Consider the following 13,873-nt stretch of genomic DNA (forward strand, 5'->3'; position numbering starts at 1 on the left):
TTATTGAACACAATGTAGTACGCATAAGGAGTCACCACTTCAGCACTGTAGTTTAGAGTTTTTTTTTTTTTTTTTTTTTTTTTTTTTACCCCCGATTGGATGACCTCACTCGCCTCACGGCCGTCGCACCGCCGCTTTTCATTCGCATTTTAGTGCTCAACCACTTCACTTGTTCAGTATCTCGCACGCAGTAGGCTTATAATTTAATAATTTAATAATTATAGTAACTATGCCGAAACGTGTAAACAAAAGTAGTTTGGAATTAATAGTGAATAAATTAAGAAAAGGAAGTGAAACTTTCACGACATAAAAAACGTGACGCGGTCACGTTAAGTTCTCCATCATCATCGAGCCAATCTTCGGATTCATCGTCAAATTCATCGAGGCCAACCACGCCAAAAGAAATTGTTGATGGTAAGTACCTACCTACCCGCAATTATAATTATAAAAGAAAAAACTTACGAATGTATCAGAATTGTCTGCGAGACTCTTTCGCCACATTCGTTCTAGTTTAAACCTTCAAATGATACGCTACGGTCTATGCACCAGAGTAGTCTGCGGGACTATCTCGCCGCAGTTGAACCTAGCTCTTTAAAGTGCATCAGAGTAGTCTGCGGGACTATCTCGCCGCATTTTAACCTAACTCTTTGAAGTGCATCAGAGTAGTCTGCCGTCTGCGGGACTATCTCACCGCATTTGAACTATTGGCTTTAAACTGCATCAGAGTAGTCTGAGGGACTATCTCGCCGCATTTTAACTATTAGCCGTAAATTGCCAACTTTTTAAAGTGCATCAGAGTAGTCTGCGGGACTATCTCGCCGCATTTGAACTATTGGCTGTAAAGTGCATCAGAGTAGTCTGCGGGACTATCTCGCCGCATTTGAACTATTAGCCGTAAATTGCATAAACTCTTTAAAGTGCATCAGAGTAGTCTGCGGGACTATCTCGCCGCATTTGAACTATTGGCCGTAAATACCTAACTCTTTAAAATGCATCAGAGTAGTCTGTGGGACTATCTCGCCGCATTTGAATGTTAACGACTGTGAAATAGCTTTATTTTTACAAATTGCATCAGAGTAGTCATTAGGATTATCTTGCCGCATTTGTACCCGCAATATCTACCCGCAATTACAATGATAACAGATAAACTTAAGAGTATATCAGAGTTGTCTGCGGGACTATTTCGCCACACTCGTTCTACTTTAAACCCTTGGGGGAATTCTAGGGTGTAACAAAATGCATCAGAGTAGTATGAGGTACTATATCGTCGCAATTGAATGTAAAAAGAGTAGTCCTTAGGACTATCTTGCCGTCTTTGTAGACCACAATTATATTAGCTTCTCTATCATACCCGATAACGTGTCGGGAGAACCGATTGCATCGAGTGTTCGTGATGAGGACGCTGCTAACACCATAATCTTGATATACTGGGTACAGACCCGATATGGGCCTGACATTATTAAGGAAGTCACGCCTAGATTTATCCATGTAGCAACATCCGGTTCAAATAAGGATGTTCACAAGGAACTTTTGAAGAAATTCTTGGTTCCGAGGAACTGTATAAATATGGCTGCACCAAAGCTTAATCCCAAGTTTAAGGCCACATTTCCTGATCAGGTCAAATGGACAAGGCCATTGAGGCACGTCAAAAGCAGATAACAGCTGGTATTTTCTTGCTCGGAAAAGTAATATCGGATCAGCTATGTGCCACCGAGAACAACGATTTGACTAGAGGTCTTATGGGACTTAGTCGAATCTTATGCAAAGTTTGACATTCCGAATCGGAAGCACGGCGTAACTTTGCACTTTATATTTGGTTAAGAGGGATTTAAATGACTAGCTTTTGCCTACTAAGAATGGCAAAATTCTTTTCGGGTAGCAACCTTCCGGAGACCATCAGATGACCATCAGAACAGTTTGCTGTTCTGATGGTCGATGGCTGTTTCAAAATCTAGCTCGGACTTAAAACCCGAAATTCCCAAGAAGCCCAAAAGCTTCAACATCACGAGGGCCGCGACTCGCAGCCACCTGCCCCGCAGAACGTGCTGTCCCGTGAGAACCTGTCGCAAGGCTACACGCAGTGGCCCAAGTAGACCCACCGCCAGTACATCTGATACGTTACGCTGGACGCCTCGCCCAGTTTTATAAGTCTTAATTGACTTTGATTTAATACCATCTTATCTTAGATAAACGGCTATCAAATGAAACTTGATAGACCAGTCCTGCCATTCGGTATCTGTATACCTACCCTACGGCGCCATAAATGTTTACTAAACTGATGAAACCTATTGTAAAGTTTCTACATTCGTGTGGTTTTGTATCATCTATAAGTATACTTATAGATACATAAGCTATACTTCGTTGGTTATACTTACGAAGACTGTATGCAAAATATTGAGGCCATTAAAAATTTACTAAGGGCGCTGGGCTTCATTATTAATGAGGAAATAATGAGTAAAAAGTAACAGAATGCAGGATACCTTCAAAGTCTTGCAATTATTTAGGTTATACTTATCATAAATGGCAATTTATAATATCATAACCTATGCTACGCTTAAAACGCTGCAAAATATGGAAATTTGCCAAATTATTAGGTTTATTTGTCTCTGAATGCAGGCCATAGAATACGGATGGTTACAGTACGAAACCAATACAACCTGCGACAATTATGAAGCATTTATGACAATGTCACAACCCTTACTAATTTAAATTGGTGGCTCTGAATGTCATTGACAATTCAGTTCATAGAATCAGAAGCGACCAAAGAATTTGCAAGTACTACTACGTAGAAGCGACAGCTATGTATTAGAGGAGCTATGTCTGGTCTGATGCCTCAAAAACGGGATGGTCAAACCGCTAAGTGGTCGCTGGTCTTATAGTGAGGGGCAACTACATATATCATTCATCTCGAACTTTTAACTGCGTACTTTGCCCTAAAGCTATTTGCAAAATGTTTTTACGACTTTCAGAGATTACTTAAACACAACTGCAGTGAGCTAGATTAATCGCATAGGCGGCGTTAAATACCCTCACATGAACAACGTCACTTAAGACATATGGCAGTAGTGTGAGTCTCAGATGATTATTATAGTAGCTTTATATATTAACTATAAGTCGTTAGATAATATTATTGCTGATCGGGAATCTCGTCAATCACATCATGATGTTTGAATGGGAGTTAACGAACTCTGGCTATCAAAAATTGATGGGAAATTTTTCCAGTCCCACAAATTGATTTATTTGCTACCCGAATAAATACTAAATGTGATAAATTCGTCTCATGGCATAGCATAGGGACCCTGATGCTTTTGAAATCGACGCTTTCACATTAGACTGGTCTTAAGCTTTAATTTATGTATTTATTCCTAGCGCTGTTATACTAAAAACTTTGCAGAGCACAGACAAAGCTGTAGGTATAATGGTTGTTACTTATTGACCAAATCAACCATGGTACCCATTATTTATGCATCTGCTCAAATCAGACGTAAAGTTAAATTTTAACGATGTTCTAATACCTTGTCCCAGCAAACATTGCCCTGGGTTGCCGGGGTATTGTCCGGACCGTATTGCTATAGCGACGTGTGCCCATCCTTTCCATTCCTACCTGATCATCATCAATCATGATGGTTTCATGGTCGACTAACACTCTAATAATAAAACACAACATTTGCCTCAAACGTTGGTACCTATACCTTTTGTATAGATTATATTGTTTAAACATTTACGATCCATCCATTCCAATCGTCATAGAGTTCCTCATTAAGATAATTAATATTGGTGATCAATATAGAACTATCAATAGTCACAGAGTTGCTCTCTATCTAATAAGTAATTGGAAATATATCACAGGACGATAGGATTACAAGATTTTGTAAAAGTGTTTACTTACAAGCTAAGACCACCACATAATATCCACGTGGTAAACAAACATAGTTCAAATCAGTTAGATTCTTTGTCTCCTATTGAAAGTATGACCCTGTAGAACAGCTTTCAAAGAAATGCATGACTTTATTTGCTCTTGTGACAGCACACAGTGCGAACGCTGTCTAAAATTAAAATTGACAAAGTAATTATTTCAAATGATCAATAAATTATAAAAATCATGGAATTTATTAAAACGTCCAAAGTGGGTACATAACAAACCTATATTGTAACTACCTGCCTTCCTTCAAGGAACTCCCAGAAATATGCCCTGCAAAAACGCTTAGGTATTATATACATGGCCAGAACCAAAAACTTACGAAAGTCTGACCGACTATTGTGTTTCACCTCAAACGCTAAGCCAGTGGATTAAGTCCACCTGGAAAGATAGTGGAATTGACGTTTTCATGTTTTCTTCCCACCCGACACGCCTCAACATCTATGGCGTTCAAGCTTGGGGTCAATCTAGATATAGTAAGATAGACCGCTGGGTGTAGCGGCAGTTCCACTACCTTTGCCAAGTTTTACAACAGGCCGGTAGTCAATAACTCGTTATTAAGTTATCTAGGCTACTAAGGTAGTTTACCTTAGTAGCCTAGATAACTTGGCCTTAGTAAGAACGATATGTTCGCTTTGATTAAAATTAATGACATTTATAAATAATATTGCAATTTTTGAAGACGATTACTCTTTGTACGTAATACTCTTTTGTTACTGTAATGAATGAGCAAAAGTTTCCTACATCATTCATATTATTTTTATTGCGACGTTCCCTCCACGTACTCTCAACATCTACATTGTGTTCAATAATATCTAGACGTTACTGATTCGAGGACGTAGCACGAGTATAATTAATGATTAAACGAACTTACCTGTACGTGAAGTTCTATCATAATTATACGAAGTGCTACGTCCGAAGAATCAGTAACACCCGCCCGCCCTGATAACCCAGAATGTTGCGGAAACATCGCAATCATCTAAACTAAATGAAAAGCGGCGGTGCGACGGCCGTGAGGCGAGTGAGGTCATCCAATCGGGGGTAATAATAATAAAAAAAAAAAAAAAAACTCTAAACTACAGTGCTGAAGTGGTGACTCCTTATGCGTACTACATTGTGTTCAATAATATCTAGACGTTACTGATTCTTCGGACGTAGCACTTCGTATAATTATGATAGAACTTCACGTACAGGTAAGTTCGTTTAATCATTAATTGATGCAGTCATTAAATGATAGATCACAGAGTACCTACTTTTTACATATGGAAAATGCTTTAAAATACAAATATGTTAATGTAAACTAAACTACCAATTTGGTAGAAAAATAATTTTGATAAATTTGGAATCCACGGACTCTCTTGCCAAAGGAGCTCCGGTAGGCTGTTTAGGCATGGCTCTCTTAACGATACAATTAAAAGAGCTCTTGCCACCATAAATATTCCTGCGCTCATTGAACCGGCAGGGATTAGTCGGGATGATGGCAAGAGACCTGATGGATTGACGCTGGTTCCCTGGGAACGGGGACGGGCGCTAATGTGGGACGCAACTTGCGTTGACACATTGGCCCCGTGTCATATCAGGAAGACGGCATCAAGACCGGGAGCCGCAGCAGAAACAGCTGAAAACGGCAAGCGGCGCAAGTATGCCTCTCTTATAGAGAGTTACATTTTTGTGCCGTTTGCCGTGGAGACCCTGGGGCCATGGAGTCTTAGTGCTAAAAAATTTTTACGAGACATTTCACCGCGATTAATAGCCTCAACTCGTGACAGTAGGGCTGGCTCATTTTTTGCGCAACGGATCAGCCTGGCTGTCCAGCGCGGAAATGCAGCCAGTATTCTTGGCACCATTCCACGCGGTCATGATTTATATAGTAATTAGATAAGGCTAGCTTTAAGTTTTATTGTATTAAAAAAAAAAAAAAAAAAATTAAACTTTAACATAAAAATTAAAAAAAAAAAAGAAAAATTAAACATGGGATGCCTTGACCTCAAAATAATACCTATATCGAATTTGTCCAGTCACAGTAGCGCGGTCTGCTATTGCCTTTTGGTACTAAGTGAATAGGCTACTTGACTCTTTTTTTAAGTTGGTCTTAAATGGTTAATATTTGTCCTATTGATGTGCCTCCGGAAAACATACAGCATTTATGTATGAAGAAGCAATTATGTACTCACCGCATATATGCGCGCTTCATCCATAAACATGTATATTCCTATGCAATAATGTAGTTTACCTTACCGGATATAGGGGCGCTAGTGTCTCACCCAGCAAGGCAGTGAGCCGCTGCCATCTTGGATGTCATAGCGTTGTGTACTTTCGCCGCGTGCGCGTCGAATCTAAAATTATATCGTTAATCCGTCTTCCTTTGCAAAAAAATTATTTTCAATAAGTGCAATAAATGTGATAATACGGTGATCATGATATATATTTTCTTATTATTTCGTAATATTACCGTGGGGACATTTTGGTTGGACCCCACGTGCGCGAACAATGTCGATAGGCTACGTAAGCTAATCGATCTGGTGTTTCGCGCTTATTGGTGCCTGAGAGGGCTCTTGAAAAAGGGGATACCTCGACATCCAGCAGCGATTCAAGCAACGAGCAGGATTGAGAGTGACTCCCGAGAGAAACGGCGAGAAATTACCAGGTAACGATCGATCCTCGGATCGATGCGTTATACAACCAGGTGAGTTTTCTTACATATCTTATAATGCATTTACCATATTGTGTATCTAATGCAAATGAGATGCTAATTGAGAAACCAAATTAAACAAATGGCGATTTGGTTGACGAACGTGTCGACACCGACACCGAAATCTAAATCTGGATCTAGGTTTCTTTAATACAAATTTTGGCGAGGAAAAGTCCCAATGGTTACCTATAATCGGTTATTGAATCTATTTATTTTATGTACAAAGTTAATTGAGTGCAATTTAAATTTTACGCCAGTGAATCGAATGATAACATTTTATCTCGCCCACGTGGCGAGATGTTGGTTATAACAAGACATTGGTTAAATTGCTCATTTAAAGGGGTTTCGTAAACTAAAAATAACGGAGAACTGTACTCACTAAACAATAGCTAACACTTATTTGGCCCCACTGAGGACATCATGGCCGTTACCACCAATGCTTTATTATACCAAACAGAACTCAGTTAAGAATCCAGATACCCCCTTTAATAAATGACTGAAACATTCAGATGATAAAGTCGCCCTTTGGTCTAAGTATCTCCTGCATTTTTATTCTTTTGAATATAATGATTAGCAATAAAGATGGTTAAATAAATAAATAACATTCAGCAAATCATCTTTGTCTTAAAAATTATCAGAACAAACTTTACAAATTGTTTGGGTAACAGGCGAATGTATAGCATAATATATTATGTAAGGCGCAGGAGATGAATATCAGACAGAATTTTCATGGAGATGTTTATTTTAAATACTCTAAGGAAATTTTGGATACGGTATTTGCATATGTCAAAAGTGAATGGTTTCTCAGTGATGGCTGAATGGAGGGTCTTCCACTGGAAGCCTCTCGGACCTCACATATCTGATATGTGAGGTCCGCACCCTTTGTTAGTTTTGGGTGTGATAACCATTTTAAATTATTGATTAAGCTGGAAAAGTACGTCAAATCATTGTGACGTCACATGCCAGTGTTTCATGGGGCCTCGCGTGCTGAGCGTGTGTTTTAACGCTTTATAGGATACTGATTTGACTAGTTGTCAAATACCGGATTGGCTTTTAACAATAGTGACGAGGTTCTTTTTGGATAAAGCAACACTCACTGCGTTTATGCAATCCCCTGGTGGCCCATATTTATAAATATTACAGCTATAAATGCCTACAATCGAAAAACCTATCCAACACAATATGTTACAGGTTATGTAATGACATTCTAATATCGTTGGCAAGCTTTTGGTGCAAACAGTTTTTGTAAATGTCAATTACGGTATTTCGAATACCCTAATACAAGAAACTACCCCCGGTAATGCCCACAAAACAAATAATGCAACATGCAACCTGGTCACCTGTCACGACTTAAATGACACAAGAATTACTGGACCAAAACTAGTAGAAGTGGTTCACAAGGAAATGCCCAGTTTTATCTCCGAGCTTTTTCTGCGGAAGGAAAACGTTGGATCGATGCGTCTGATTTTCGACCCTCGAGAACGAAACAAATTTGTGAAACAAAACTATCCCGTCTGATTTGTCATACCGGTTCGTAGCTTTCTACAACAAAAGTTGGACAACCTGTCTAATTTTTGGGTCTGGCGGCAGCGCCCCATCTGTAACATGCTCGGTTGCGGAAACCTTGCATGCGAAGGAATGTCGAGTGCTAGTCTACCTAGACGACTTCCTTCTGGTCAATCAAGACCAATCCAAGTTATGTCTTCAGGCTGCGGAAGCCGTGAGGCACTTGGAACTTCTGGGCTGGCAATTCTGGTCAACTAAGACCAATCCAGGTTATTCCTTCACGCTGCGGAAGCGTGAGGTCCTTGGAACTTCGGGGCAGGGGGATCAATTACCAAAAGCCAACGTCCATACCATGTTGAAGACACCGGTTCTCGTCCGATCACCGAAGTTAAGCAACATCGGGATCAATTACTAAAAGTCAATTCTAACACTCACACAAGACCTACAATACCTGGGTATTCGTTGGCAGACTATAAGAAAATTCAATGTTCTTGCCCATAATAAAGAGTAAAAAACTATCAACGAGACCTTTGAGAGAATTATTACTGAAAATATCTGAAATCACTCTTCACGAAATGCAACGGTTGCTAGGACAGTCAGACTTCGCCAGTTTAGTAACTCCCAGAAGCAGACTACATTCTGATCAGATCCAAATACGCCTCAAACGTTTCGATAATATGTTTTAGACTGCTGAATCCACAATCGTGGAACAGGGAATGACATGGCGGCGCGGAACCACATGTCTCAGGCTGCCAATATGTACACCTAAAACCTGCCATCCACTGCTTGGCGAATAATGCCTCTGATTGGCTTTTAGTGCCCAATTAAACGGGAAATTAATGCCAGAAACTTGGTGAGTGCATCAAAAATGATAGCACAGCAATAGAAGGAACTTTATGCAGTTATAGTGGCAATTGAAGACAGCACAAGAACTCTGTAAAAATCGCAAGTCTTAGTTCAATCGAACACTCATTCGTTCACTCACTCGTTCGTTCTAACGTTCATTTTAATGAACAAAGTCGTGGGTTTTACTGATTCTAACAATCGAACTCCCGCACATAACAGATTACATTATTGGCTCAAGGCTGTCACGAGGAAAACCTCCCACAGAGTGTCATCTTTTCCCTCAAGCGCCGTCCGAGATCGATTTGGTTGCAGCACAACAGATTACTGTAGTAGGGAATAAAGATGGTGTGATGTCTTTATCGACTGCAAAGATTGATCAGCAAGTTATAGATGCTTTCAACAGGTCATTGAGACATCAATTTAGCATGGGTGTTTTCTTCTCCAAACTAATTGCCAAAAGTACTGACTTACTTGAACAAGTGCAGCTGGGGTGTACTTAAATGTGGCACGTGAAAGACCTTTGGGCTTCAAGATTTGAAAGCAGAGCTCAAATGAACTATAGAACCTATCAGGGACTCTGATAGATGTCACGACATTACAGTGTCCACCAGACATTTACACGGAAGCTGAAAAAATTGAGGATGGGTGCCCAAATAAAGGAGTAGTCTATACGAGAAGTAAAGAACAGGTGCTTGTTGGAAGCAATTTTTGTCCTACCTACCTACCAGACATCAAAAATGGTTAAACTGGTGCGAAACCTGGTGGCGGTTAATTTTCTATGATCCACATGTGGACACTAGGCAATTATTGACGTGGCTAAACTCAAAATTACTAAACCATTTATCATACAGGACCTTAAGGTAGAGCTCAAGCGCTAACTACAGAAGCTCTCATTTAAGCACACACTTCCCGAGATATCTAGACGAACCTATATGGACAATTGTTGCCCTGGAACGAAGGGTTGACAACTGAAAGTCTGTGTCACCGGGAAAAATATATTATATACTTTATTTGGCCCAAAGACTGACACTCACTCTTAACATAAATACGGATGGACACTTTCAAAACATAATAGTATAACAGAAAACATAATTCTCTATTAATGTACTAGTATACTACAGTAGTACTACATGTATGTCTTTGACACAGGAAAATAGGTCAAGCAGAATGAAGTTAAGAATTTAAATATATTGTAATCTTTTTATCACCAACTGTAATGAAACTGAAGCCGCATCACGTACTGTAATAGATCACTGGAACAGTTCAGTTCTTAAGCAATGTGGCAGCATTCCTGTATCCCCAGGGATTCATCAGTGGATCAACAGTAGTTTCTTTGGGGACAGATAACCAATCAATGGACGATATACTCGTATCTCGTGGTAACTAGAGATTACCAGACACTCTTGTTGAAATCATTATTGCCCGGAGGAGATCTCAAAATAACTGAAGCTTATTTTTCAATATAATCATTATATGGTCCGGTTTGAGTTTTAGTAATCCTTATCAAAATTACAGACATAAATCATTTAAATTGTTTGTCTTTTAGACATTATATTTTAACTTATTAACCCTGGTTAGAAATAACAATAACTTTAATAGGTGACAATGAATGAAGGGGACGTGGTTATATGATCTAACTTAACGATTAATATTTTTGTTATTCAATTGACAGATTAACTCCCTTTGATTCATCATAGCGTTGTGGGTAATACATTTCACCAGCAGATAACAAACACGTCTTCATACATAAATGCTGTATGTTTTCCGGAGGCACATCAATATGACGGTTTTACATTACAATAAAACCGATATTATGTGCCGAGAGGGAAAACATACAGCATTGCAGGAACTTCTTCCTGGTGAAGACTATGACATCCAAGATGGCAGCGGCTCACTGCCTTGCTGGGTGAGACACTAGCGCCCCTATATCCGGTAAGGTAAACTACATTATTGCATAGGAATATACATGTTTATGGATGAAGCGCGCATATATGCGGTGAGTACATAATTGCTTCTTCATACATAAATGCTGTATGTTTTCCCTCTCGGCACATAATATCGGTTTTATTGTAATGTAAAACCGTCATATTATATCAAAAAAATTAACACTATATTTTTTTGCGCCCTAATAACCGTAAAACTTTAATTTAAAAATATATTTTTCTTAGACAGGTGAAAACACTGGTCGGCCATGTTTGGCCGATAGATTATCTGTGCTCTGACGTCATGCATTTGTAAACAACAGCATAACCTCCCAAAGTTTAATAAACATGACTTCTATACTAGTTTACATGAAAAATATAGTAATTATCGTTATTGTATCATCCGAGAAAGTAAAAAACGCATCGATAAAGACCACAGGAAAGTTGTGGATTAGAGTGCCCAGTGAAATAAATATACGTAACACGCAAAGACTTGCTTAAAGGGATCCTATATGACTAACGACTTCAACCCAAATTTATTTTTGCAAAGATCCCTTTGTTGTAAGTCTTACTTAATAACTTATTCAATTTATAAAGAGAAAACGATATTTTTTTACGTTTACTATGAGTTTTTAGAAATATATAAAAACTAGCTTATGCACGTGACTTCGCCCGCGTGGACTTCATAAATTTCAAACCTCCATTTAACCCACTCAGGGGTGGAATTTCAAAAAATCCTTTCCTAGTGGATACCTTCTCTTTACCTACAAAGAACACACCCACCAAATTTCATGTATCTAGGACCAGCTGTTTAGGCTGTGCGTTGATATATAAGTTAGTCAGGACTCTAAATTTTATATATATGGATACTACGTTAGTCCCCGCGTGACATAGGGATGACATTTCTTTGTTTACATATTTTAATGACGTCACATCATGGCTGACAGCGTTTTCTGCGTTTCAAATAAAAATAAAAACTGTATTTTTTTAAATTGGATTTATATATCCATCCTGCGTTTTTAATAATTGTTATTGATATATTTCGTTGTCTTAAGCAAAATACTATAATAAATAATCATTTATTGGACGAAATTAAATATGAGTCAAGTAGCCTGCTATTTTGTTCTAAGATTGATGACCCTGTGCCATAGAGTAAAGTAATACACTGGAAACCCTGTGCAGTCGATTCGCAATCGGCCTCCTGGAGTAAATGTATTCTGTGATCGGCCTGCAGTTTAGTTTATTTATTTCTTGATTTATTTGTGTGTAATTTGGTGCGTACCATAGATTAATATGTATACCGCGTACCATGCCTCCGGAAAAAAAAGTGTGTTTTCGTGGATAACCATATGGATAACTGACTTTCCTGGAACATTTACATACGACTTTCTGGTCGGTGCATACGACGGAAATGTTTTATACTGTCATGTTTGCGAGAAAAAAATTTCATGCACAAAAAAATTTCAAATAGACCAACATATCAAAACAAGTATTCACATCGCAGGATTGCAAAAGAAAGGTCCACGACAACCACAGACTACAGTGTATATAGGGAGATAGACTGGTAAGTCGGGCCGTCAAGGCGCCCACTTGAAAAGCGCCATCTAGGAGACGGGTTTGGTACTAAATACAGCCAATACCCAGTATATATACCTACCTATATACATACTTAATAGTTTTTTAAATTAGGTAGGAATGTGGTGTTTGATTTGCGGGAGTTTTGAATGGATAATGGTACTTATCTTGGCAATACTGATAATTACCAATATCACAATGGCATTTAACTCCCGCCAATCAAATTTAATTCAAAAATTAAACACAACTTATTATAAGTTATTTAAACTTTTTCAATTTATTTTTTTTATAATAAATATCAGCATCACATTTAAGTGGATCTCTTGAATCAAAAAAGTGAATTTTTCCATTTAAAATAAAATTAATATCTTTGCACCAGTTATTTATAAAAAAAATGACAGTTTCCTTGGTCAAAAAATTAATAATTTTGTCTCTATGTGAGCTACATGATATAAAGTTAAAATTTATATTTGATAATAGTATTAATTTTACGTACTCTTGTATTTTATTTTTATTACTTCTGTTTTTCAAAATTTCAATTACGTGATTTTCGATCTCAGCGAAGCAATCAAAAATGTTTCTCGTCGGATAACATAGCCATCCTTTGTCATTGTATTCGCTAATTTTAATATGTTTATGAAAAGCCTCCAGTTCCTTACTTTTAAACACTTCAATGCATTCAGGACAACTTTTGAAAACTTTTTTTTGCACTTTTGTCACAAGCCATCCACTGCAATATGCTACTGCCGCACACCTCTCTACATCTGTCGGAGATTTGCCTTCAATTAGTTTATTTGTATTTATATTTTCAATGTTCAAATCATTAAAATCTATTTCTATATTTTCTGTGTTTTCTTCGTTACTCTTTTCGCTACTTTTTATAAGATTTTTTAAATTGTTTAGGCAAAAGTCCCCATCTTTTTCACAATTTGCCCCGACAGAATGAGGAGATGTTAAATTATTTACCATTAACGTCTTATATGCTGCTTGAAACCCATATGCATTTGGCATATTGTTTGAATGGCCCTGTGCTCTTATTGCACCAAAAAAGTTTTCCAAGGGGTCCTGATTGAAATGTCGTAACAAAAGTGAAGTTACATTGAGGGACTTTAAATGATTGATTAATAACTGGAACCCTTCAATTGTTTTTATCCAGCTCGAAATTGATGGAACAGAGGCTTTTCTCCCATCCTTTGTAACAAAGACCATGGACTTCAATACTGGCAAACTTTTTCTCCATAACTGGTGATGAGGAGATTTGGGAGTTACAGCAGTTCTATAAATTTTACCGTTTCTTATTTTGCTGTAACTCCCATTTACAGAATCAAATAATTCGTCCATCAATATTAACAAATCGGCCGTGTCTTTATTTTCAGCTGGAAGTTGCCCACAATCTAAAAAGAAAAAAAGGAC

Source organism: Maniola hyperantus, chromosome 17, assembly GCF_902806685.2.
Source record: "Maniola hyperantus chromosome 17, iAphHyp1.2, whole genome shotgun sequence".
NCBI classification, from domain to species: domain Eukaryota; kingdom Metazoa; phylum Arthropoda; class Insecta; order Lepidoptera; family Nymphalidae; genus Maniola; species Maniola hyperantus.